This window comes from Aquarana catesbeiana, linkage group LG09, assembly GCF_042186555.1.
Source record: "Aquarana catesbeiana isolate 2022-GZ linkage group LG09, ASM4218655v1, whole genome shotgun sequence".
In the NCBI taxonomy this organism is placed as follows: Eukaryota; Metazoa; Chordata; class Amphibia; order Anura; family Ranidae; genus Aquarana; species Aquarana catesbeiana.
The window spans coordinates 86,975,994-86,999,104 of record NC_133332.1 but is presented as its reverse complement, the minus strand read 5'-3'; the positions used below and the strand labels follow the sequence as shown (position 1 = coordinate 86,999,104).

Genomic DNA, 23,111 nt, shown 5'->3' with positions numbered 1-23,111 from the left:
ACCACCCCCATATTGTCGCAGTTCAATCTCAACTTTAAATTCCGGCAAGACCTTCCCCACAATTCCAAGCCAGCACTACTGGAAACAATTCCAGTAGTACCAGGTTACGCAGAAAGCCAGCTTCCACCCAAGATTTTGGCCATGGTAACGCGCTCCATTGCCCCTGAAACAACGCCCCATAACCAGTAGATCCCGCCGCGTCTGTAACCAACTCCACATCAAAATTACTTACCGGACCCGACATCCACACCGACTTCCCGTTGTATTCCATCAGAAATTGATACCATACCTTTAGGTCCTCCTGATGTTCTTTTGTAAGCCTAATGTAATGGGCCGGTGCTTTAACCCCCGCTGTAGCCGCCGACAGCCGTCGGCAAAAAACCCTACCCATTGGTATGATCCTGCAGGCATAGGTGTGCGCACAGGGTGTGCTGGGTGTGCCCAGGCACACCCTAATCCCCCCATGCGCATTAATGTTATTGTTCTGTGTAGCAACAGGAACATGGGAAAGACCTCCCTCTTACCGGCTCTGCCATAAGAGAAGTGTTTATCCTTTTCTCTTTCACTGTACCAGCAGGGAGATTAATGTGCCCGAGTCATATATATGTAGATACATACACATGCATGTGTGTTTCAGCTTAAAGGTGCACACCCTAATGCATTAGGCTGCGCACACCTTTGCCTGCAGGCAAAGTTCAACTTACCAAGCAAGGATTGGAGGTCCCGCAATTGTATTTTCTTCCTCCCGTGTATCCGCCGAATTTCCGTCTGCAAATCCACTAACTTGTCTTGCGGCAACCTACATTCCATCGCCAGTGAATCAATAACAATGCCCAAAAAACTAAGTTCTGTTGTGGGACCCTCCATTTTTTCAGCTGCCAGGGGCACACCAAACCGTTCTGCAATGTGCTACAACGTTGACAATAAAATCGCACACACACTTGAAGAAGGGGGGCCTATGCACAGGAAATCATCCAGATAGTGTATCATAGATTCAAGCCCCGACACCTCCCTAACAACCCATTCCAGAAAAGAACTGAAAACTTCAAACATAGCGCACGAAATGGAGCAACCCATGGGCAAACATTTGTCCACATAAAATTGTTCCTGCCAGTGGCACCCCAACAGCCAAAAGCTATCCGGGTGCACTGGCAGTAGCCTAAATGCCGCCTCTATATCAGCTTTTGCCATTAGCGCCCCCTCTCCGTATCGCCTGACCCATCGCACCGCCGCATCAAACGAAGTGTATGACACGGTGCATGCTTCAGGGTCAATGAAATCATTAACCGATCCCCCTTTTGGGAATGATAAGTGGTGAATTAACCGAAATTTATTCGGCTCTTTCTTTGGCACTACACCCAGTGGCGACACCACCAGGTCTTTTAATGGTTTTGACCCGAAGGGGCCACCCATCCGTCCCAAAGCCACTTCCTTTGCCAATTTCTCCCCCCCCACCCCTGGATGTTGCAGATTTTAAATTCCGCGCTACTGGAGGAACTACCTCCAATGAACACGGTATTTTGAACCCCTCCCTGAACCCCTCGGTTATCAGTAACGCTGCTTTCCTGTCCGGATACTTACTTAGGAAAGGCTGCATCCTTTCCACCTTCACCGGCGTCATCCCTCTTGTAAGTAGACTCCCCGGCACGCTTTCCTTTTTTGAAACACCGAGACAGGGTGTGGGCTCCCCCACACCCTGAACATTCGTGCTTGAATTTGCACGATCCCCCGAATTTACAGGATCCCTCATTAAACTGCCAGCACACCCCCCATTTTTTGCCGCCGGTAGTCCTGAGGAGTGGGTACCCCTGGCCCCCCCCTGAAATAACTGAGGCGGGGCCCTAGCTGACGACATCAGTCTCATCCATAGGCTAATATCCTTATGGTCCCAATGCAGATCCGGACGGACCGCTCTGCGTTGACGAAACTGTTCGTCATACCGTAGCCAAGCAGTTCCCCCATAAACCCTGTGTGCCTCCCCTATAGCATCCATATAACAAAACAACCCCGAACAGTGTTCCGGGTTCTTTTCGCCAATGACGCTGGCCATGATAGCGAACGCCTGTAACCAATTTACAAATGTCTGCGGTATCAATCTATATCTCCTCTTCTCTTCATCCTCCTTCTTGGAATCGTTGGGCCTAACCCTATCCAGGTTGAACTTTTCTAAAGGCAATAAGGAGAAGATCTCCACATACTCACCTTTGTAAATTTTTTCCCGCACCTCCTGTTTTAAATGGGCTCCCAGTGGGCCTTCAAAACACACATACATCTCACATCTTGCAGCGTCAGCCAGCCTAACCACATCAGACCTGCCCTTCCCTTCTGCGGCCTTCTCACCTGACGCCTCCTTCGCCGGCATCGGCTCCATCGTCTTGTCAGTCGATACTACTGTAGCCGGAGAAACCTCAGGCCCCCCCCTGAGTTCACCCCCCGCCATCTTTTTCCACCCTCTGGGCGTCCCCTTGCGTATCCGTCCGCTGAACCTGCCCTTGTGCATTGCCAAAACGACCCACCAACACCCGCAGCCCTTCCAATAGCTCCTGGAGCTGCCCCCCGGACCCCGAACTGGCAGATGCGGTACCCCCCAGTTGTTGGTCCGGAGCCTGTCCTGACGACTGCGGCAAAGGTGACACCATCCCTCCTGCACCCGGCGCCACCGCCCCCAGCAAACCCTGTAACGCATTAGTAAATGATAAATTGTCACTTGACTTACCGGGCTGACCAGGAGTCCTCCCAACAGCCGCTGTGTCGCTCTCCTTCACAGGCGCCTGCTGCCTTGGCTCCTCCTCCTCTTCCGACATTCCATCCTCCGACTGTTCCACGTGCGCCGAGACTGATGACACAGGCAGCCCCCCAGGTGAATTCCCCCTGGAGGCCGTAACACCACTCTGTCTTGTAGCCTGTACATTGGTGCGCGCTGATGACGATCCCTGCTGCCCTGACGTCCCTGCAACCGGGCCAGCCTGCGTCCTGCTCCGTCCGCCATCTTGTGCATCCCCCCTCCTGCCAGGTGAGCTCCGCCCACCCACAGCGTCATCCGATTTGCTTCTCCATGCCTCCCTTGCTCCAGCCTCAGATCTCCCCCTTCTGTCCACCCTCCCCCGCTCGTTGAGAGCTACGGGGGGGCAAGTCTGGTCTCCATAGTCTGGCCCAGTGTTCCGGGAAGCGGCACCGCCCACTGAGCCCTGACCACGGCGTGTAACCCGCCCGGGCCCCGCTACCGTCGCCTTGTGTGAACCGATCGCTCCCCCCTAGGGCTCCTCTCCACCCAGCCTTGCCTGTCTTCGGGTCCCGGCGAGTAACTTGCCGGAGGCCGCGATCTCCGCGCACACGCCGACGGCCCATCCTCCCTCACAGCCGCGCTGGTCTCCCCGCCTAGTAGCTCAGTGACCTGGCTGTGGAGCCAGTCTGGTCCTCTCACCTCTGCAGCCTGCCTCAAGTGCGCCAGGATCGCCTCCACTTCCGCCATTGTTGCTGAGGAGCAGTGAAATTCTGCCTCCTCGTGTCTCCTTCCAAGCACACTGCTCCGTTCTTGCTCTGCCCCCCTTTTATATGGCCACTCCTTCCTACTTTCTTAATCTCTCCTCCCACCTCTCCATGAAACTTTTTAACCCCATGTTTCACTAGACACACTGTCATGCCCGGCCCTGCACTATTCCACTTCCTTTCATTATTCCGGGCCTCACTTTACTGCTAAAGGGTGGCTCACCGGTGCAGAATCACGTAAATATGCGTGATTTGCATCTCTGGGTAGGGGGCATACGTGCGCTGCCCCGGCTGTGCTGTCATGCTGCCAATGATTTATGGCCAGAACCCGCTGATCGGCAGAGCGAATGACAGAAGAGAGCCCTGTGCTGGCAAACACAGGGCTCAGTACGGACAGCTGCGATGTGCCATTTTTTTCCTCTGTTCAAAACAGACTAAAAATGGGCACATTGCTGAGTAATCCAGCATACAGTACACACACTAAACATTGTTAGGCACACAGTTAACCGCTTGATTGCCCCTAAATGTTAACCCCTTACCAGCCAGTGTCATTAGTACAGTGACAGTGTATATTATTAGCACTGATCACTATATTAGTGTTACTGGTGATAGTAGAGTCAGTCCCCCCCCACAATGTTAGTTAGTGTCAGATTGCCCGCTGCACTTTTGCAGTCCCATTGTAAGTTGCCGATCACCACCATTACTAGTATACAGAAATAAATAAAAACTCCAGTATATATACCATCATTGGTAGACGCTATAACTTTCACGCAAACCAATCAATATACATTTATTGCGTTTTTTTTTTTTTTTTTTATCCAAGACGTAGCAGAATACATTTTGGGCCAAATTTATGAAGAAATTAGATTTTTTTTTTTTTTTATTGAATATGTTTTATATCAGAAAGTAAAAAATATTGTTTTATTTTCAAAATTTTCAGTCTTTTTTTATCGATTATATAATAAAGAATAAAAAAACTCAGTGGTGATCAAAAGCTCAATTTGTGGGGAAAAATTATATCAATTTCATTTGGGTACAGCGTTGCATGACCGCGTAGTTGCCAGTTAAAGTAACACAGTGTTGAATAGCAAAATATGGCCTGGTCCCAAAGGTGGTAAAATCTTCTGGAGCTAAGGTGGTTAAAATAGAACTAAAACCTCCTATCTTTTACAGCCAAGGAAGCTGCCATCTTATCTTCTGTTGAATATACAGTTGCCATGATGCTGCACATGTGATGAGCTCTGACACCAGCCATATGATGGCTTGACAGTTCATTTGAAAGCTAACATAAGCACACTAACAAGGCATTGCTTGAATGTAACTGTTTTCAAAAAACGTTAAATTGGTGGATTTAGTTCCACTTTACATGCAGTAACCAGGGAGCCTATCAGAATCCATTCTAAAAAAAGTCAGAGCAGTACATAGATTCTGATTGGCTGCCATGGGTTACAGCAGTTAAAGAGGAACTGCAGTCTGCTCATATAATTTGTAATAAAAACATATTTGCCGTTCTGAAGCTTCCCTCCAACCACTTTGCATATTATTTTATATACTGTATACTGTAATTCTGTACTTGCCAAATATGCTGCAGAAATCTCCCTCCACTGAGTCTGGCTGCAACCATTTTAACTGTGGGCAGCTGAAGCTGCTACCTGTTCATTTCCTGGATTTACACAGACACACAGAGGCACACCTCCATCTCTGCAGCTCTCATTGGCCCTCTTATGATTGATCCCCCCTCCATTCCTGGCAAACGCTCACAAGAGTGAGAGAGAGCTGTGCATGATGTCATAAGCCTAGGCTTTTTTACCAGACAAGAAACAGGAAGTGGACTGTATAAGGTATTTACTGGCAGAAAAAAAAATGTTTTGTGCTCCAAAGTTAAAACAACAAGGGCAGAAGATTTAATAGATGGAAAGTCGAAAACATTTCTGAAGGTCCGCTTTAAGCATAAGAGCTCTTTATTGAATAAAGAATATAAATTTGTTTGTCTTATTAATAACTGTGCTTGGGGTTTAAAGGCAGATTACACAACTGAAAAAACAAACAAACAAAACAACAATGTGAATGAGGCTGGGTTCACATTGGTCCGACAAACGCTCCGACATTGGGAGCTCATGTCGCATGACGTGTGAAATTTAATGTTTCCCTATGGGAGCCGTCCTAACTGGTCCGACACAAGTCGTTCCGACTTTAGAAATGCTCCCTGTACTACTTTGGTCCGACTTTGATCCTACTTCAGCCTATTGACTATCATTGAAGTCGGATCAAAGTCGGATTGCCGTCTCGCATGATCCGACTTCGGCACGCGACTTGTGCTCAGATGATCTTGAGGGGGAACTCCGCGCCAAATTTTAGATAAAAATCCGGCATGGGTTCCCCCTCCAAGAGCATACCAGGCCCTTGGGTCTGGTATGGAACTTGAGGGGAACCCCCTACGCCGAAAAAGCGGCGTGGGGGTCCCCCCAATCCATACCAGACCCTTATCCGAGCACGCAGCCCGGCCGGACAGGAATGGGGGTGGGGACGAGCGAGCGCCCCCCCCCTCCTGAACCGTACCAGGCCGCATGCCCTCAACATGGGGGGTGGTGCCTTGGGGGAGGGGGGCGCGCTGCGGCCCCCCCACCCCAAAGCACCTTGTCCCCATGTCGATGAGGACAAGGGCCTCTTCCCGACAACCCTGGCCATTGGTTGTCGGGGTCTGCGGGCGGGGGGCTTATCGGAATCCGGGAGCCCCCTTTAATAAGGGAGCCCCCAGATCCCGGCCCCCCACCCTATGTGAATGAGTATGGGGTACAGCGTACCCCTACCCATTCACCTAGGAAAAAAGTGTCAATTTAAAAAAAAACACTACACAGATTTTTAAAGCATTTTATTAGACAGCTCCGGGGGTCTTCTTCCGACTTCGGGGGTTTCTCCGGTTCTTCTCCACGCTCTCCGGATCTTCTGCCGGGCTCCTCCGCTCTCTTCTGCTCTTTTGCCGCTCTTTTGCTAAAGCGGAGGAGCCCGGTCTTCAATCTTCTGCCTTCTGCCTTCTGCCTTCTGCCTTCTGCCTTCTTCTCCTGATGTTGACACGACGCTCTCTGGGGCTAGAATGCTCTCTGTGCGCTCTGCTCTGACTTATATAGGCGGTGACCCCGCCCCCTTATGCCGTCACAGTCCCTGGGCATGCTGGGACTGTGACGTTTTAGGGGGCGTGGTCATCACCCGATGACCACGCCCCCTTATGCCGTCACAGTCCCAGCATGCCCAGGGACTGTGACGGCATAAGGGGGCGGGGTCACCGCCTATATAAGTCAGAGCAGAGCGCACAGAGAGCATTCTAGCCCCAGAGAGCATCGTGTCAACATCAGGAGAAGAAGGCAGAAGGCAGAAGGCAGAAGGCAGAAGGCAGAAGATTGAAGACCGGGCTCCTCCGCTTTAGCAAAAGAGCGGCAAAAGAGCAGAAGAGAGCGGAGGAGCCCGGCAGAAGATCCGGAGAGTGTGGAGAAGAACCGGAGAGACCCCCGAAGTCGGAAGAAGACCCCCGGAGCTGTCTAATAAAATGCTTTAAAAATCTGTGTAGTGTTTTTTTTTAAATTGACACTTTTTTCCTAGGTGAATGGGTAGGGGTACGCTGTACCCCATACTCATTCACATAGGGTGGGGGGCCGGGATCTGGGGGCTCCCTTATTAAAGGGGGCTCCCGGATTCCGATAAGCCCCCCGCCCGCAGACCCCGACAACCAACGGCCAGGGTTGTCGGGAAGAGGCCCTTGTCCTCATCGACATGGGGACAAGGTGCTTTGGGGTGGGGGGGCCGCAGCGCGCCCCCTCCCCCAAGGCACCACCCCCCATGTTGAGGGCATGCGGCCTGGTACGGTTCAGGAGGGGGGGGGGGCGCTCGCTCGTCCCCACCCCATTCCTGTCCGGCCGGGCTGCGTGCTCGGATAAGGGTCTGGTATGGATTGAGGGCGACCCCCCACGCCGTTTTTTCGGCGTAGGGGGTTCCCCTCAAGGTCCATACCAGACCCAAGGGCCTGGTATGCCTCTGGAGGGGGAACCCATGCCGGTTTTTTATTTAAAATTTGGCGCGGAGTTCCCCCCTAAAGATTCATACCAAACACAGTGCCGGCATTGGCGGGGATCCAAGTCGGATCCCCGTTCATTGAAAGTCGGACACATGCCGGCTTCATGTCGCAGGGCAAAGTCGGATCCAAAGTAGGACGGCTGTCGTGTCGCACCAGTGTGAACCCAGCCTGAAAGAGTAAAGCTACTTTATTGTACAGATTGTCATGTAATGAGAAACAATCGGTGCATAAGGGAAAATGGCAGTCAGACTGAATCCCCTGACTTTATGAGCTTAGATATAGGATTTAGTAGGCAAAATGACTGTCATACGTTTATAAAAGCATAGGATGAAGTAAGGCTGGGTTCACATTGGTCCGACAAACGCTCCGACATTGGGAGCTCATGTCGCATGACGTGTGAAATTTAATGTTTCCCTATGGGAGCCGTCCTAACTGGTCCGACACAAGTCGTTCCGACTTTAGAAATGCTCCCTGTACTACTTTGGTCCGACTTTGATCCTACTTCAGCCTATTGACTATCATTGAAGTCGGATCAAAGTCGGATTGCCGTCTCGCATGATCCGACTTCGGCACGCGACTTGTGCTCAGATGATCTTGAGGGGGAACTCCGCGCCAAATTTTAGATAAAAATCCGGCATGGGTTCCCCCTCCAGGAGCATACCAGGCCCTTGGGTCTGGTATGGAACTTGAGGGGAACCCCCTACGCCGAAAAAGCGGCGTGGGGGTCCCCCCAATCCATACCAGACCCTTATCCGAGCACGCAGCCCGGCCGGACAGGAATGGGGGTGGGGACGAGCGAGCGCCCCCCCCCTCCTAAACCGTACCAGGCCGCATGCCCTCAACATGGGGGGTGGTGCCTTGGGGGAGGGGGGCTCGCTGCGGCCCCCCCACCCCAAAGCACCTTGTCCCCATGTCGATGAGGACAAGGGCCTCTTCCCGACAACCCTGGCCGTTGGTTGTCGGGGTCTGCGGGCGAGGGGCTTATCGGAATCCGGGAGCCCCCTTTAATAAGGGAGCCCCCAGATCCCGGCCCCCCACCCTATGTGAATGAGTATGGGGTACAGCGTACCCCTACCCATTCACCTAGGAAAAAAGTGTCAATTTAAAAAAAACCACTACACAGATTTTTAAAGCATTTTATTAGACAGCTCCGGGGGTCTTCTTCCGACTTCGGGGGTCTCTCCGGTTCTTCTCCACGCTCTCCGGATCTTCTGCCGGGCTCCTCCGCTCTCTTCTGCTCTTTTGCCGCTCTTTTGCTAAAGCGGAGGAGCCCGGTCTTCAATCTTCTGCCTTCTGCCTTCTGCCTTCTGCCCTCTTCTCCTGATGTTGACACGACGCTCTCTGGGGCTAGAATGCTCTCTGTGCGCTCTGCTCTGACTTATATAGGCGGTGACCCCGCCCCCTTATGCCGTCACAGTCCCTGGGCATGCTGGGACTGTGACGTTTTAGGGGGCGTGGTCATCACCCGATGACCACGCCCCCTAAAACGTCACAGTCCCAGCATGCCCAGGGACTGTGACGGCATAAGGGGGCGGGGTCACCGCCTATATAAGTCAGAGCAGAGCGCACAGAGAGCATTCTAGCCCCAGAGAGCGTCGTGTCAACATCAGGAGAAGAGGGCAGAAGGCAGAAGGCAGAAGGCAGAAGATTGAAGACCGGGCTCCTCCGCTTTAGCAAAAGAGCGGCAAAAGAGCAGAAGAGAGCGGAGGAGCCCGGCAGAAGATCCGGAGAGCGTGGAGAAGAACCGGAGAGACCCCCGAAGTCGGAAGAAGACCCCCGGAGCTGTCTAATAAAATGCTTTAAAAATCTGTGTAGTGGTTTTTTTTAAATTGACACTTTTTTCCTAGGTGAATGGGTAGGGGTACGCTGTACCCCATACTCATTCACATAGGGTGGGGGGCCGGGATCTGGGGGCTCCCTTATTAAAGGGGGCTCCCGGATTCCGATAAGCCCCCCGCCCGCAGACCCCGACAACCAACGGCCAGGGTTGTCGGGAAGAGGCCCTTGTCCTCATCGACATGGGGACAAGGTGCTTTGGGGTGGGGGGGCCGCAGCGCGCCCCCCTCCCCCAAGGCAACAACCCCCCATGTTGAGGGCATGCGGCCTGGTACGGTTCAGGAGGGGGGGGGCGCTCGCTCGTCCCCACCCCCATTCCTGTCCGGCCGGGCTGCGTGCTCGGATAAGGGTCTGGTATGGATTGGGGGCGACCCCCCACGCCGTTTTTTCGGCGTAGGGGGTTCCCCTCAAGGTCCATACCAGACCCAAGGGCCTGGTATGCCTCTGGAGGGGGAACCCATGCCGGTTTTTTATTTAAAATTTGGCGCGGAGTTCCCCCCTAAAGATTCATACCAAACACAGTGCCGGCATTGGCGGGGATCCAAGTCGGATCCCCGTTCATTGAAAGTCGGACACATGCCGGCTTCATGTCGCAGGGTAAAGTCGGATCCAAAGTAGGACGGCTGTCGTGTCGCACCAGTGTGAACCCAGCCTTAAGCAAAAGGAAAAAATCAAATCTTTTCATTTTTAGCACCCTCCTTTTTTAACAAAGTGAACAGGCAAGTTAGCTGTGCAGGTGACACATATGACATTGGTTTGATTGCTTTGAGAATATTTGCAATTGGTGGTTCTTCTGCAAGTAGTTAATGGAAATTCTACCTTGCTGGTTTTATTTACACTACCAGCGACTCCTCTGCAGATATCCTTAACTGGTCCAGTGGTCGAATGGATGAAGGTATTGACCGGCTTGCACTGCCCATCTGGAGTATATAAAGGATCATTCATGGTTCTGTTGCAGTTGAATGCAGCCACAGTTTGAGAGGTGATATGCTTTGTTTTAAACTTTTCCCATGCCCTGTTGTCTTTTAGTTGGCATTGGGAAAGGCCAAAGAGAATTCCACTGATAACCAGAAGTGTTGTTACTGAAAACATCTTGCCAGTCATGTTCTGAAAAAAATAAATAAATACAAGCAAAGTAATAAACAGAGAGAAACAAACAGAGATGAAGAGCGCCCCCTTTGTTGGTGTCAGTGAGATGAAGAGCGCCCCCCTTGGTGTCAGTGAGATGAAGAGTAGCCATGAGTTTGATTTCCATTTTATCAGCAGACTGTGGGCTTTACCTCCAGGATGACCATTGGGTACTACAGAGGAGAAGTCAGATGATCTCTTCTCCATACAGTACAGTGAATCTCTGCTCAGAGCTCTCTTAGATGACAGATCCTTTCCAGCTGGGCCCAGGAGAGGAGCAGATTGAATTCTTCCTGTACTCGATCTGTTTGGCCTCAGTGCAGAGGGGAGAATTAGGAGTCTTAGGCCTCTTTCACACGGGGCAGATCAGTCATGATCCGCCCCGTGAACATCCGCTTGCTCAGCGGGGATAGCTCCGCCGATCCCCGCTGAGCAGGAAGATGACAGGTGCATCGCTGCACGCTGTGCAGCGACGGACCTGTCAGAACGCCGCTCTCCCCTATGGGGGAATCGGATGATGACGGTCCGTAGTGTCCGTCGTCATCCGATCCGATCACGGATGGAAAAGTAGGTTTTTCCTCCGTTACACTTTTCGGATCGGAGCAGGTCGGATGTCAGCGGACATGTCACCGCTGACATCCGACGCTCCATAGGGATGACTGTATGTCCGTTTTTCATCCGAAAACGGAAGGATGAAAAACGGACATACGGATCGTCCGTGTGAAAGAGCCCTAATAGAACTCTGATATTGCCATAAGGATAGGGTTGCCACCTTTTCTTCAAGCCAAACCCGAACACTTTAGCAGCACAGGGCACATTTTTTTTTTCCGTAGTATGCGCTATAGGATTATAAAAGACCTGGGACATCTTTGGGTGCCTCAAGGAGAATAGTAATGAGGTACTTTGCTGGGAACGGTGGGTGTGTCCAAATTACTCTTGCTGACATCATCACCCCGCCCCCCCAGTGATGCCGAACCTGCCCGCAGACAGCCACCCACAGCTCCCAGATAGCAACAGATTTTTGTGTGACTATCTCAGTTACTTGGGGAGCCACAGCCCTGTCTGACAAAATGTGTTCGGTTTCAGTCTGCCTGAAACCCGGACACATGATTCAAAACCTGGACTGTCCGGGTGACTCCTGGACAGGTGGCAACCCTACTTAAGGAGGACCTGCCACCTGCACTATGCTATTACATAGGGGTCTTACAAGCTCTTGCTATATTTCAGGCTCACTGAGGTCAATACAAAGCATTCTGTGAAAGGGCCATGGGAGAGGAAGGGGTGGACAAACAACAGTGCAACCTCCGTGTATAAGAGACTCAGCTCCTATAGTTGCAGCTCCTGTGCTGCAACTATAGGAGCTACACCATCCAGCCTCAATGAAAGTGTAAATATGAAAGTCGTATTAAACCGAAAAACAAAAAGTTTATATATTGCAGCTTACCAATCCTTAGATGCGGTGGCTGCATTAGTTTAAATTTTTTATGCTTATTCTTCTTTATTTCACCTGGTGATCCTGCCAGTAACACACTTTCTGCCCAAGGGTGTCTGCATTCTGGATGAAATAGTAAAGCAGACACCTTTGGACTGCATCCTTGCAAGCCTGGGGTGGAAGTAGTGCTAGACTAGAAGATTTAGATATAGTTGGCTAACGCTTTATAACAGTTGCAGCTTTTTTCCTTTTTGGATAAAGGTTTAACATAGATGATTAAAAACTTACCATTGTAAGCACCCCTCTCAGTGGTAAATGGTTTGTCTCAACCCTCTAACTGCTTCTTTATCTGAACAGCTTGGTCTGTTAAAGGAAGTGGAAAAACAATAAACTTAATGACAGATTTTCCAGGTGAAAATAAAGGAAAAAGAAGAAAAAATAAAACTAATGCAGCCACCACATCAAACAATTGGTAAGCTGCAATTTAAAACATTTTTGTTTTAGGGTTTAACACCACTTTTAAAAAAAAGTAAAACACCTCATGAGACTTTACATTTTTTAATTAAAAAATTGCCTGGAGTTTAAATAAATAATTCAAATATATATAAAATAATGATATGTAATAAAATAAGATTTATCATTAACTCCAATCTGATGAGCTGGGTCTCTGTTTGTGTTGTATGTCTCCACTGCAGTGTTATAAATAACACCTATTACACTGCCACTTGATTCCCCTCTCTCCGCACATCCCAGGTGCCAGGTGGCTTTTACTATTTGAAGAAGGTGGCCGAAGTCATTACCGTATCCGCTGACGAAGTACCGCCCCCTGGGACGTGACGCGTGCGGACAGAGGGGAATCGTGTGGCATCACCCGCGGCTGTTGCTGATTCTTGTGGTACATGCCTGTGTGCTTGGCACTGGGTTACAGTGCAGTGTTTGTAAGTTTTATTCTCTTTTTATACACAATAAATACCCATTCTGGCAGAGAGTACTATGTACTCTTTTTATTCCATGTTTAATCATGACACCGGAGAGTTTGTTCTTTGTGCTTGGAGGGATCTGGAGCGTGCAGAAAAGGATCTGTTTCTCCTATTAGCCTATCCTGGTGATTCCATTTATCTACACAGCATTGATTACCCCATTTGGGGAATGCGCTTGTGACCCTATTCCTACAGGGGTCCACTTTGGGAGGAGAGCTGCTAATATTACCATTGGTGGAGGCCCTTTACGAAGTCACCTATATGATTTTTCAACATCAGCACTTTATATGGACACTTAAAGTGGTTGTAAACCCTTTTTGCTGACTTTTACCTATAGGTAGGCCTAGAATAAGGCTTACCTATAGGTAGTGGAAATATCCCCTAAATGGGCGCCGTTTAGGAGATATTTCACTTGTAGTGCGTCAATGTCGTCATTGGGGCATGCGCTGTGAAGAAACGGACCACCTTGCCACTTCTTTCCCCAGCGTGTACCGTGACTGACGGCTCCTGCAAATCCGTCCAGTCACAGAGCCAGAGTCTGTGGCCCCGGAAGGATGAGGGGAGAAGATGGACACGGCCTGCTCAGGGGACAGCGCAGGCTTTGTTTGCAGGTAGTGTCATATAATGGGCTAGTATGCGATGCATACTAGCCCATTATGCTTTTCATTTGCAGGCCTTGTGGGGAGCAAAAGAGGAAGTAAAACCCATCAGGGCTTACTCCCTCTTTAATATTGGTGCTCGTGATTTGTTATTTGATTATTTTAGTTTTAGCGCTGCACTATTTTATTAATATAGTGCTAACTTAGCTTTGCCAAACAAAAACCCTACATGGGTTTGATTGAGAGAATCTCTTTTCTCTGACTTGCAGCAAGGGAAGCTGAAGTGTAACAGCGTGGTATGTCAATTCCATCTAAGGCATGTAGAGATTGTTTTCAGGACTCCCAGTTTGAATGTTTGTCTGTTGTAGTGAAGCATCCCAATCTTTAATAGTCTCTGATAGCTGTCTTAACCTGGCGGTATAATTATGTCAGATTTTTGCGTCTCAAAGCGGTACATTGTTTTGCATGGAAATTTGGCGTTTTATATTGTAGGCCTGTCATTTAGGAATAACTCACTTAAGTGAGTAGACAGTCTAGTAGACATCCCGGGTATGATAAAGTTTGAAACACAAAATCATAAATTATAATAAATAATTATAACAAATAATAATAACATTTATTCAATAATGTAATCAAATCAAAAACACTGAAATTTGCTCAGTTGCAGAATTGTCGCTGCCGTTACTTTCAGTGTTTTATTTCCCCACTAATCACTATCATTCAATTCTGAAAGTGATTCTAATTTACTATCGCTGTTTTCTAGCTGGTCTAAAACGGCTTTTGACATAAAGGGACGCTTTTTGGTTGTCATGGACATTCTCAAGTTCCCAGGCAGAAAGAACAGTGTGTGTGTATATGTGTGTGTGTATATGTGTATATGTATATATATATATATATATATATATATATATATATATATATATATATATATATATATATATATATATATATATATCTGCATGCAGGGCACTGGACAAAGCATTAAGGACAAAAGGGATGTGTCAGGGCTGGGCTCAGACCTTCCTTCTCTGAGCTGGCCGCTCAGCTGTCAGCTAATTGCCAGCTCCTATCTCTCTACAGTGACTCAGCTGTTGATGTTATCCTGCTCGTCAGTCCTGCTTAAGCCATCCAGCCCCTCTGCCTTTGCCTTGGTCAACATCACAGAGAATTTCTCCTGCACTCCTGTTAAAGACTTGCTTGGTGGACATTCCTTCTGGCTCCAGATCCTGCTTGCTGTTTCACTAAGCTGATTCTTGGCTTCCTGACTTTCTGGCTTGTCTGACTATCCATTCTGGTTACCAAAATTTGGCTATGTTTTGACTATGTTTGTTCTATTTACTTTTATTATTAAACAAGTGTGATTTAACTGTACTTCTGTCTCGGTCTGATTCATAGTTTCTGACAGGATGTGAAATGATTTGATACACTGTAATCTTACAGATTATATTACTGTATTGTATGTGTTTTGTTTTTTGCACTTTAATTTGCCCCCGGGTGCCTTAAGTGGGGATGGTGATACGCAGCTTCTAGAGTAGGAATTTCTTCCCTGTTGTCTGGTATTTGGTTGCACCCGACTAATGTTGGCAAGGGTATGCCCTTTCTTGCCTTTGCTTTGATATGGGAGACCATGAACCCATCAGCCCTTCTGCCGGAGGTTTTTACATGACCAGAACAGGGAGAGTTTATGGTGTTGCATGTCTCCTTATGCCAAAGATCTCAAAGAATGTAGGTTTAACCAGGGATCTGTTGCTCTGCTCATCTTTTATGGCATACATCCTGGTAGCTTTCTCAGGTTGATTCTTCGGATATGTGCGGTGTTCAGAAAGGTTAGCCTAGTTAGACAGGGATCTGACTTTGCCAACTTTAGCTCCATGAGGAGGTTGCTTAGTTCTTGAGTTTGCGATGATCTTTGTTTCCTATTATTCGAAAGTTTTGCTGTCTCTTGAATAGAGCACTCCCTATGGCCCCAGAGCTACCCTAGGTTTGCTCAAGTCTTGCTGATACAGCAGCAAGACCTGCATCTGGGTAGTCATCTTGTACTGGTCTCAGTATTTTAACACGATCTGCAGATTCTGGCCCCAGCCACTTTATGAGCAAATAAAGTTTCTCCTTGACAGGAAGGTTGAGATCAACAATAGCAGCTTTGAAGTTTGATCTTCAAGCCCTATAGTTCTCTGGACAGTTGTCGAACCTCGAGAGGCTAATGTTAATGAGCTTGTGGCGAATCATATCTGGCGAAGTCAGACAGGTCTGATCTCTCACTCTTTGGTGAGAAAGTTACTTGTGGGACACCTTGGGTGTGAAAGTTCTCTGGTGAATAAGGGTGAGGTTTACCAGGATAAAATGACATTACAAAAGCATTTAGCTTAGGCTCTATTCACACCCAGGCGTTTGGAATTGTGATTCCAAATCGCAGAAAAATGTGGAATGCATTTGCAATGCCATTTGCCATTACTTTTTAATGGCATCCCAATCGTGGGACAATCGTGGCAAAACCACGCAAACAAAATGGTGGGATGCGTGTCGGCCAAAAAAAGTGAACTTCTTTTGGGCGACGCACATCCCGCCATTTTGTTTGCGTGATTTGTCACGCGACAATCGTGATAAAATTGCGCAGTAATTGGGGTGCCATTAAGAATTAATGGCATCGCAAACGTGTTCCGCTTTTGCCACGATTTGGAATCGCGGGCAGAATCCTGGCTATTCCACCCGCAATTCCAAATGCCTAGGTGTGAATGAAGTCTTAGTCTCTAAGGCTTCTGATGGCTGTTGCTTGAACTGTGGCTTGTTCCTGGGAGTCACTTTGTTGTTGGCAGGAGGTAATGTGGTTTGCTGTGTAGAGAAATTTTAACGCAATGAGTTGAGCTGGGAATTGTCTTTGGTTTTGTTTTGCACGTGTTGCCCTTCGTGCTCCTTGCTGTGAAGGCCAGTTATAGGTGGGGACAGTGGCCAGTTGTTACTGATGTAATATTGGTGAGGGGACACACTGGGCACCTTTGCTGCAATTGTGCTATGTGCTGGGTGTCCATTGTGCCCCTGTGCTTTTTTAAAGAGAAGTGGGCTACTTCCAGGCTCACCTCCCCTCTGTCTATCCATTAGAATGCATGTGCTTCTACTATGGAGACTCTCATAAATTTACAAGAGTTAGGACTGCAGATAATACTGGGGTGCCTTGGAGCAGCAGTGGAGGCACAGAGAGATCCCTGGCTCTGAGCCTCTGGACAGGTACAGTGTCTCATGACATGACAGCACACTGTACACACATTTCCCTATGTCTATTTTAAATTATATAGCAGGGAGCAGCAACCAAATGTGACCTAATTACCATCAATGATGGCAGTAGTCACACTCACACAGTACATGTGCTTTGAGCCACATGATGATAATGATGAGGATCATTGAAGAAAGGAAGGACAGTGAATCGCATCCTTAACTCCTTAACGCCAGCACCTCCCGGTCCTTTAAGGGGTTTCTGATGCCGGGAGGTGGGGCAGGGTTGATGATCATGTGACCGCCGTTAATTGACTGTCACAGCGGTCACATGATCGGAAAGCTCCTAATTGCAAGCAGCAATCGGAAGCTTTCCATTAAGTGGTAACCGGTAACTGTGCCAGGAGCGCAAAGCGTGTGCGCCTTCGGCGCAAGTTTACATTTTGTTATGCAAATGTGTGGCCTCTTGGCGTCAAGGACCACCCACCCAGAGGCTGCACATTTGTTTACGCTCGGCTCTAAGAGGTTAAACTGGCCATAGATAGTTTGAATCTCAGGTGTTTCAGCAGAAACCGGCCAAGATTTGAACGATCTATGGGGCAGGCTGATAACTGCCGCTAGCAGTAATCACTCCACGCTGGGAGAACACAATAGCTTTCCTTTAACACGTGGTTGCAGGAAAGAAAATTGTGTCATCTATGGCCTGCCTTGGTCCCCTATCACATGGGATGGAGTCCGCTTTGCTCAGCAGGGGATCTGTCTGCTGATCTAAGCAGAGCAGGCGGATGACAGGTCCGTGTCCGCTCGGTTTATGTAGAACAGACACAAACACAGCCTGCTCTGCTCTATGAGCGGCCGGGTGTAAATGGACACTACTGTCTGTTTACACCCGACTACCCTCCAATCTGATCCAACTTGACAGAGAAGGATGAACCCCCTTCCGTTTTTTTTATCAGACTAGATTGGAGGTAGGCGGGTGTAATCGGACACAAGTAAAGTAAAGAGGCCTGTTCTCATCTAAAAACAGTATTCCTTTTGGATAATCACATTTGTAACTGGAGAAAGATATCTATCCCTTGAAGAAAAAGCTGCATTTTTTAGGGGCCCCATTAGATAGGCTGCCCCATGATTTCTAACAGCAGTCCTGCTTATAACCACAAGATATACCTGGCACTATGCACAGACATGTTGGCGGAAAAAAAAGGAAGGAACTTTAACCACTTCAGCCCCGGAAGGATTTAACCCCTTAATGATCAGGCCATTTTTTGCGATACGCCACTGACAATTTCGTGGTCGTGCCTGAATAAAATTTATGTCCTTTTTTTTCCCCCACAAATATAGCTTTCTTTTGGTGGTATTTGATCACCTCTACGGCTTTTATTTTTTGCGCTATAAACAAAAAAGACCGACAATTTTGAAAAAAAGCAATATTTTTTACTTTCTGCTATGATACATATCAAAAAAAAAAAATTTAAATCTAATTTCTTTATCCTTTTAGGACAATATGTATTCTTCCACATATTTTTGGTAAAAAAAAAATCCCAATAAGCATATATTGATTGGTTTGCGCAAAAAAATTATAGCGTCTACAAACTAAGGAATAGATTTATAGCATTTAAATTTTTTTTTTTATTGTTTTTACAATGTAATGTTTTTACTAGTAATTGGCGGCGATCATCGGCGGACAAATCTGACATTCTGATCTCTGTGTACTTCCCTGTCAGATAGGGGATCTGCTTTGTTTACATAGGCGTATCCCCGTTATAAAATATAGATTATGACAACACTTATGAATAAACAAATCTTATACTCTATACTAGCCTTCTTTAATCTTTTCAGCACAGAGGAACCCTTGGAATAACTTTCTGGCCTCAGGGAACCCTTGCTAAAATTCCCATATCTCCATCTAATGATACATTAGTGTGATGATCAGTGGGAAGAGTTCTTCTTAGACTTGTGGTCGCTGGGAAGAATTACCCCCTTCTGGATAGCTAAACAGATCAACGGTGTCAGTAGAAACTTATTTGGGAGGCAGCACTTGGTCATTGTTCAAGGAACCCCTAGCAACCTCTGGAGCAGTGGCGGCCGGTGGTAATTTCCTTTGGGGGGCGACATACAGTCCCCCCAGTCGGTCGGTATGTCAGTCGGCCGGTATGTCAGAGGGACAATTAAAATTTTGGCCGTATTTTTACCATGCATATTGTCCTATATGGTACTGTTCCTGTGTGTATCCAGGGTAGCTGGTTGCTCAGATCACTTATTGAATATGAGTCCCCCCCCCCCCATAAATTGTAGAAGACACAGGTTTAATCCAAAATTTGGGCCGGGCTCTTTGCCACCTATATTGTTTCATATGATACCATGCACACCAAGGTTAGCTGGCCACTCAATCTATCCATTTACTGAATACGAGTCTCTCCTATGGATTGTAGAAGGCATAGGCACTATATAAAATTTGGGCTGTGTGTTTTTACCATATTGTCTCACGTGGTACTACTCATGTGTATACCCAGGATCATCTATTGAATATGAGTCTCCCTTATAGATTGCAGAAGACACAGGTTTAATCTAAAATTTGGGCCGTATTTTTTACCGCTTATTTTTTACCACCTATATTTTTTACTGCCCATATTGCTTCATAGGATACTATGCACTCCCAGGATAGTTGGCCACCCAATCCATCTATTTATTAAATACGAGTCTCTCCTATAGACTGCAGAAGGCATAGGGACTATATAAAATTTGGGCTGTGTTTTTACCGTCCACATTGTTCCATATGGTACTGTTCCTGTGTATGCCTAGGTTAATGGGTTTCTTAGATCATTTATTGAATATGAGTCTCTTTTATAGATCACAGAAGACATAGGTTTAATCTAAAATTTGGGTTGTGTGTTTTTACCGTCCATATTGTTTCATAGGATACTATGCACGCCCAGGATAGTTGGCCATTCAATCCATCTATTTATCTACTAAATACGAGTCTCTCCTATAGATTACAGAAGGCATAGGGAGTATATTAAATTTGGGCCATACTTTTATTGCCCACATTGTTCCATATATATATATATATATATATATATATATATATATATATATATATATAAATTTTGAATCTATCTTATCTAGTTAGGACCGACCAGGTTACTGAGGTCATACGGAATGGATAACCAATGGTTGTCTTTACTCTGTATGAACCATATACCGTTGATTGATTTGGTCTTTTTTGTCTCATTCTGTACTTCTCCTTTTTCCATCTCTATACCCGGATAGCTTCCCCATGTTTGTGATCAATGTTTTTATTGTGGGGTTAGTTATATTAATATATATATGTATCTACATATATATTTACACAGGTCTAATGGAGTACAGGAAACGTGCATTTATCTTTAACCATTGGGATATACCGTATTTATCGGCGTATAACACGCACTTTTTTCCCCTGAAAATCAGGGGAAAATCGTGGGTGCGTGCTATACGCCGATCCCCCGCTGATTGTAAGCTCTTCGACCACTCTCAGCGGCTTTTGGCTTTTCTCGGCAGCTTTGAAAATGGCGCCGCCATTCTCGGCCACTTTTGGCCATTCTCGGCGGCTCTCGCCAGCCTTCAGCCATTCTCGGCAGCTCACGGCCGCTTTCGACAATTCTCGGCGGCTCTAGACCATTCTAGATGGCTTTCGGCCGCTTTCAGCCATTCTCGGCGCCTCTAGCAGTCCCACGGGAGCCAGCGAAAGCCGAGTGCGTCCGAAAGCGGCCGAGAGCCGCCGAGAATGGCCGACAGCGTCCGAGAACGGCGGCACCATTTTCAAAGATGCAAACGACACAGGCTACAGAGGGACACTGACAAGGCTGCAATCAGGTACAAGACTACAGATGGACACTAACAAGGCTGCAATGGGGGACAAGGCTGCAATTGGTGACAAGGCTGCAATGGGGGACAAGGCTGCAATGGTGACAAGGCTGCAATGGTGACAAGGCTGCAATGGGGGACAAGGCTGCAATGGGGGACAAGGCTGCAATCAGGGACAACACTACAGATGGACACTGACAAGGCTGCAGATGGACACTGATGAGGCTGCATTGATGGGCATTTAAATGTAAGTTTTTTTTCCTTAAAATTCCCTCCTAAACTTGGGGTGCGTGTTATACGCCGATAAATACGGTAAATAGGTTATAATGTTTTCAATGTTGGTATGCTTTCTCTTTTCTATATACATTTTTATATATATTCCATATGTATACACTGTTTCCTGTTTTCTCATAGCACATGGACTGTCTATATTGGTATATCTTCATTACTACTGCTAATTTTATCTTTAATAGATATCCAAATATGTGCAAGTTTATATGTCTATGTCTTTCTCTTTCTTATTAATGTTTTATGTGAATCACATGGGGCTAAAAAGAAGTCTGCAATTTAATGATCTGTATCACCTGTTGCTATACTAGATAGGTGTATATAAGGAAAACAATGCTGACTTATCTTTGGAATGAATAAGCGCACCTGTTATGCCCCGTACACACGGTCGGATTTTCCGATGGAAAATGTCCGATCGGAGCGTGTTGTCGGAAATTCCGACCGTGTGTGGGCTCCATCGGACATTTTCCATCGGATTTTCCGACACACAAAGTTGGAGAGCAGGAGATAAAATTTTCCGACAATCCGTTGTCGGAAATTCCGATCGTGTGTACACAAATCCGACGGACAAAGTGCCACGCATGCTCAGAATAAATAAAGAGATGAAAGCTATTGGCCACTGCCCCGTTTATAGTCCCGACGTACGTGTTTTACGTCACCGCGTTCAGAACGATCGGATTCTCCGACAACTTTGTGTGACCGTGTGTATGCAAGACAAGTTTGAGCCAACATCCGTTGGAAAAAATCCTAGGATTTTGTTGTCGGAATGTCCGAACAAAGTCCGACCGTGTGTACGCCCTATAAGTGTGTGAAACGCGTCTACCATTTGAACTGTTTGTAACACTTGGGATGTTCGTTCGTTAACTACGAATTTCGATGGATCTTGCAGTGCAGCCATTTCTTCAGTGTCGGCCGGTATGTCAGTCGGCCAGCGGGTCTGGTGCACTTACCCCATCAGCGGTGCTTCTCCCGGACACTCGGTGGCGGCGCGGCTCTCCCCTCCCCTGCTCTCCAAAGACGAGACTCTGGCTTTTGTTTCCTCCTCCTCAGCGGCCAATCGGGAGTATTCTCTTTTCGACCAATCAGAAAACTGGTCTCAGATCTGATTGGCCGGATTGAGGATCAGTGTTACAACAGCGAATATCTATTCGCTGTTGTAACACCTGGGTTGGGCTCATGGCGCAATGCTCTGCGCCACGAGCCCACATATTTTGAAGCCTATTGGAGCCTATGGCTCTAATCAGCTGCTTCAAAAATACACCCCCGCCACTGTATTTCAGGCGCTTGGCATCCGAAAAGGGGGCGCACGCCTGCATAGGGGGTGGCAGCGGCGGCCATGGATAGATTCATGCAATGCTTGAATCTATCCATTATTCATAGAGGGGGCGGAGCCCAGGCGCCCCTAATGGACGAGCCGCCACTGCTCTGGAGGAATCCTACGGTACCATGGAACCCTGCTATATACAATATGCACTTTATCATTCTATCAGCCTTAAAATATACAAAGCAAAGTTAGTACTCTACCCCCATTACAGCAGCAAGCAACAAACGGGTTAATAATATCCCAGAATTCCCCAACACAAAGAGACTCTGTAATCTCTAGTGCTAATAGAACTATGGGTTTCTCCTCCTGGTAACTTAACTCTTTGTTTACTACCAAAGCAAACACATCTCTCTCTGCCCCCACTGCAAAGTTTTCCTCTCCTATTTTTGTTTTTTAACTACATTACCAGCAAAGGTACATGGCAAGATAAAAAGAAAAGAAAAGATGGTTACCGTGATCTTGGCGGATAATGCCCAAAACTTCTACCACCACGAATGAAAGATCGGGGAAACCGTCTGTTTATCTTATCTGTCTGTCTGTGCCAGTGGTAGCTACATGTTAACTACAACTTATATATATACAATATAAAGGGAGGGAATCATATACTCTTGTCCAGTAATATGTCAATACGTCACCAATGCATTGCCAATACGTATACTTATGGCGTAATTACAGGCTGGTATTAAAACAGTAGATAACAGTAAATAAATGCAAAATTAAGCAATATTAAGATAAAATAATGTTAAAGTTACAGTTAAAGTTACTTCCTCTTTTCCCACCAACACCAGGTACATCTTGTGATTAGAAGTTTCCAAATACTTGCTACATCAATTTCTGCAATCAAGCTTGCATATTTAAAACAAGTTACATTAAATCAATATGTTAACAGTAATTTTAACAAACTCAAGCA

General features: G+C 47.2%; 1 long non-coding RNA gene across 1 annotated transcript; it reads right to left on the bottom strand.

Moving 5' to 3' along the window:
* Positions 1-9,946: 9,946 nt before the first annotated feature.
* On the bottom strand, positions 9,947-22,899 carry LOC141107214 (uncharacterized). The gene is made up of 3 exons (XR_012235821.1): positions 22,654-22,899; positions 12,243-12,317; positions 9,947-10,501 (listed from the first exon to the last, which is right to left on the bottom strand). It is a non-coding gene; the product is annotated as an uncharacterized lncRNA (long non-coding RNA).
* Between the last annotated feature and the right edge of the window lie 212 nt (positions 22,900-23,111).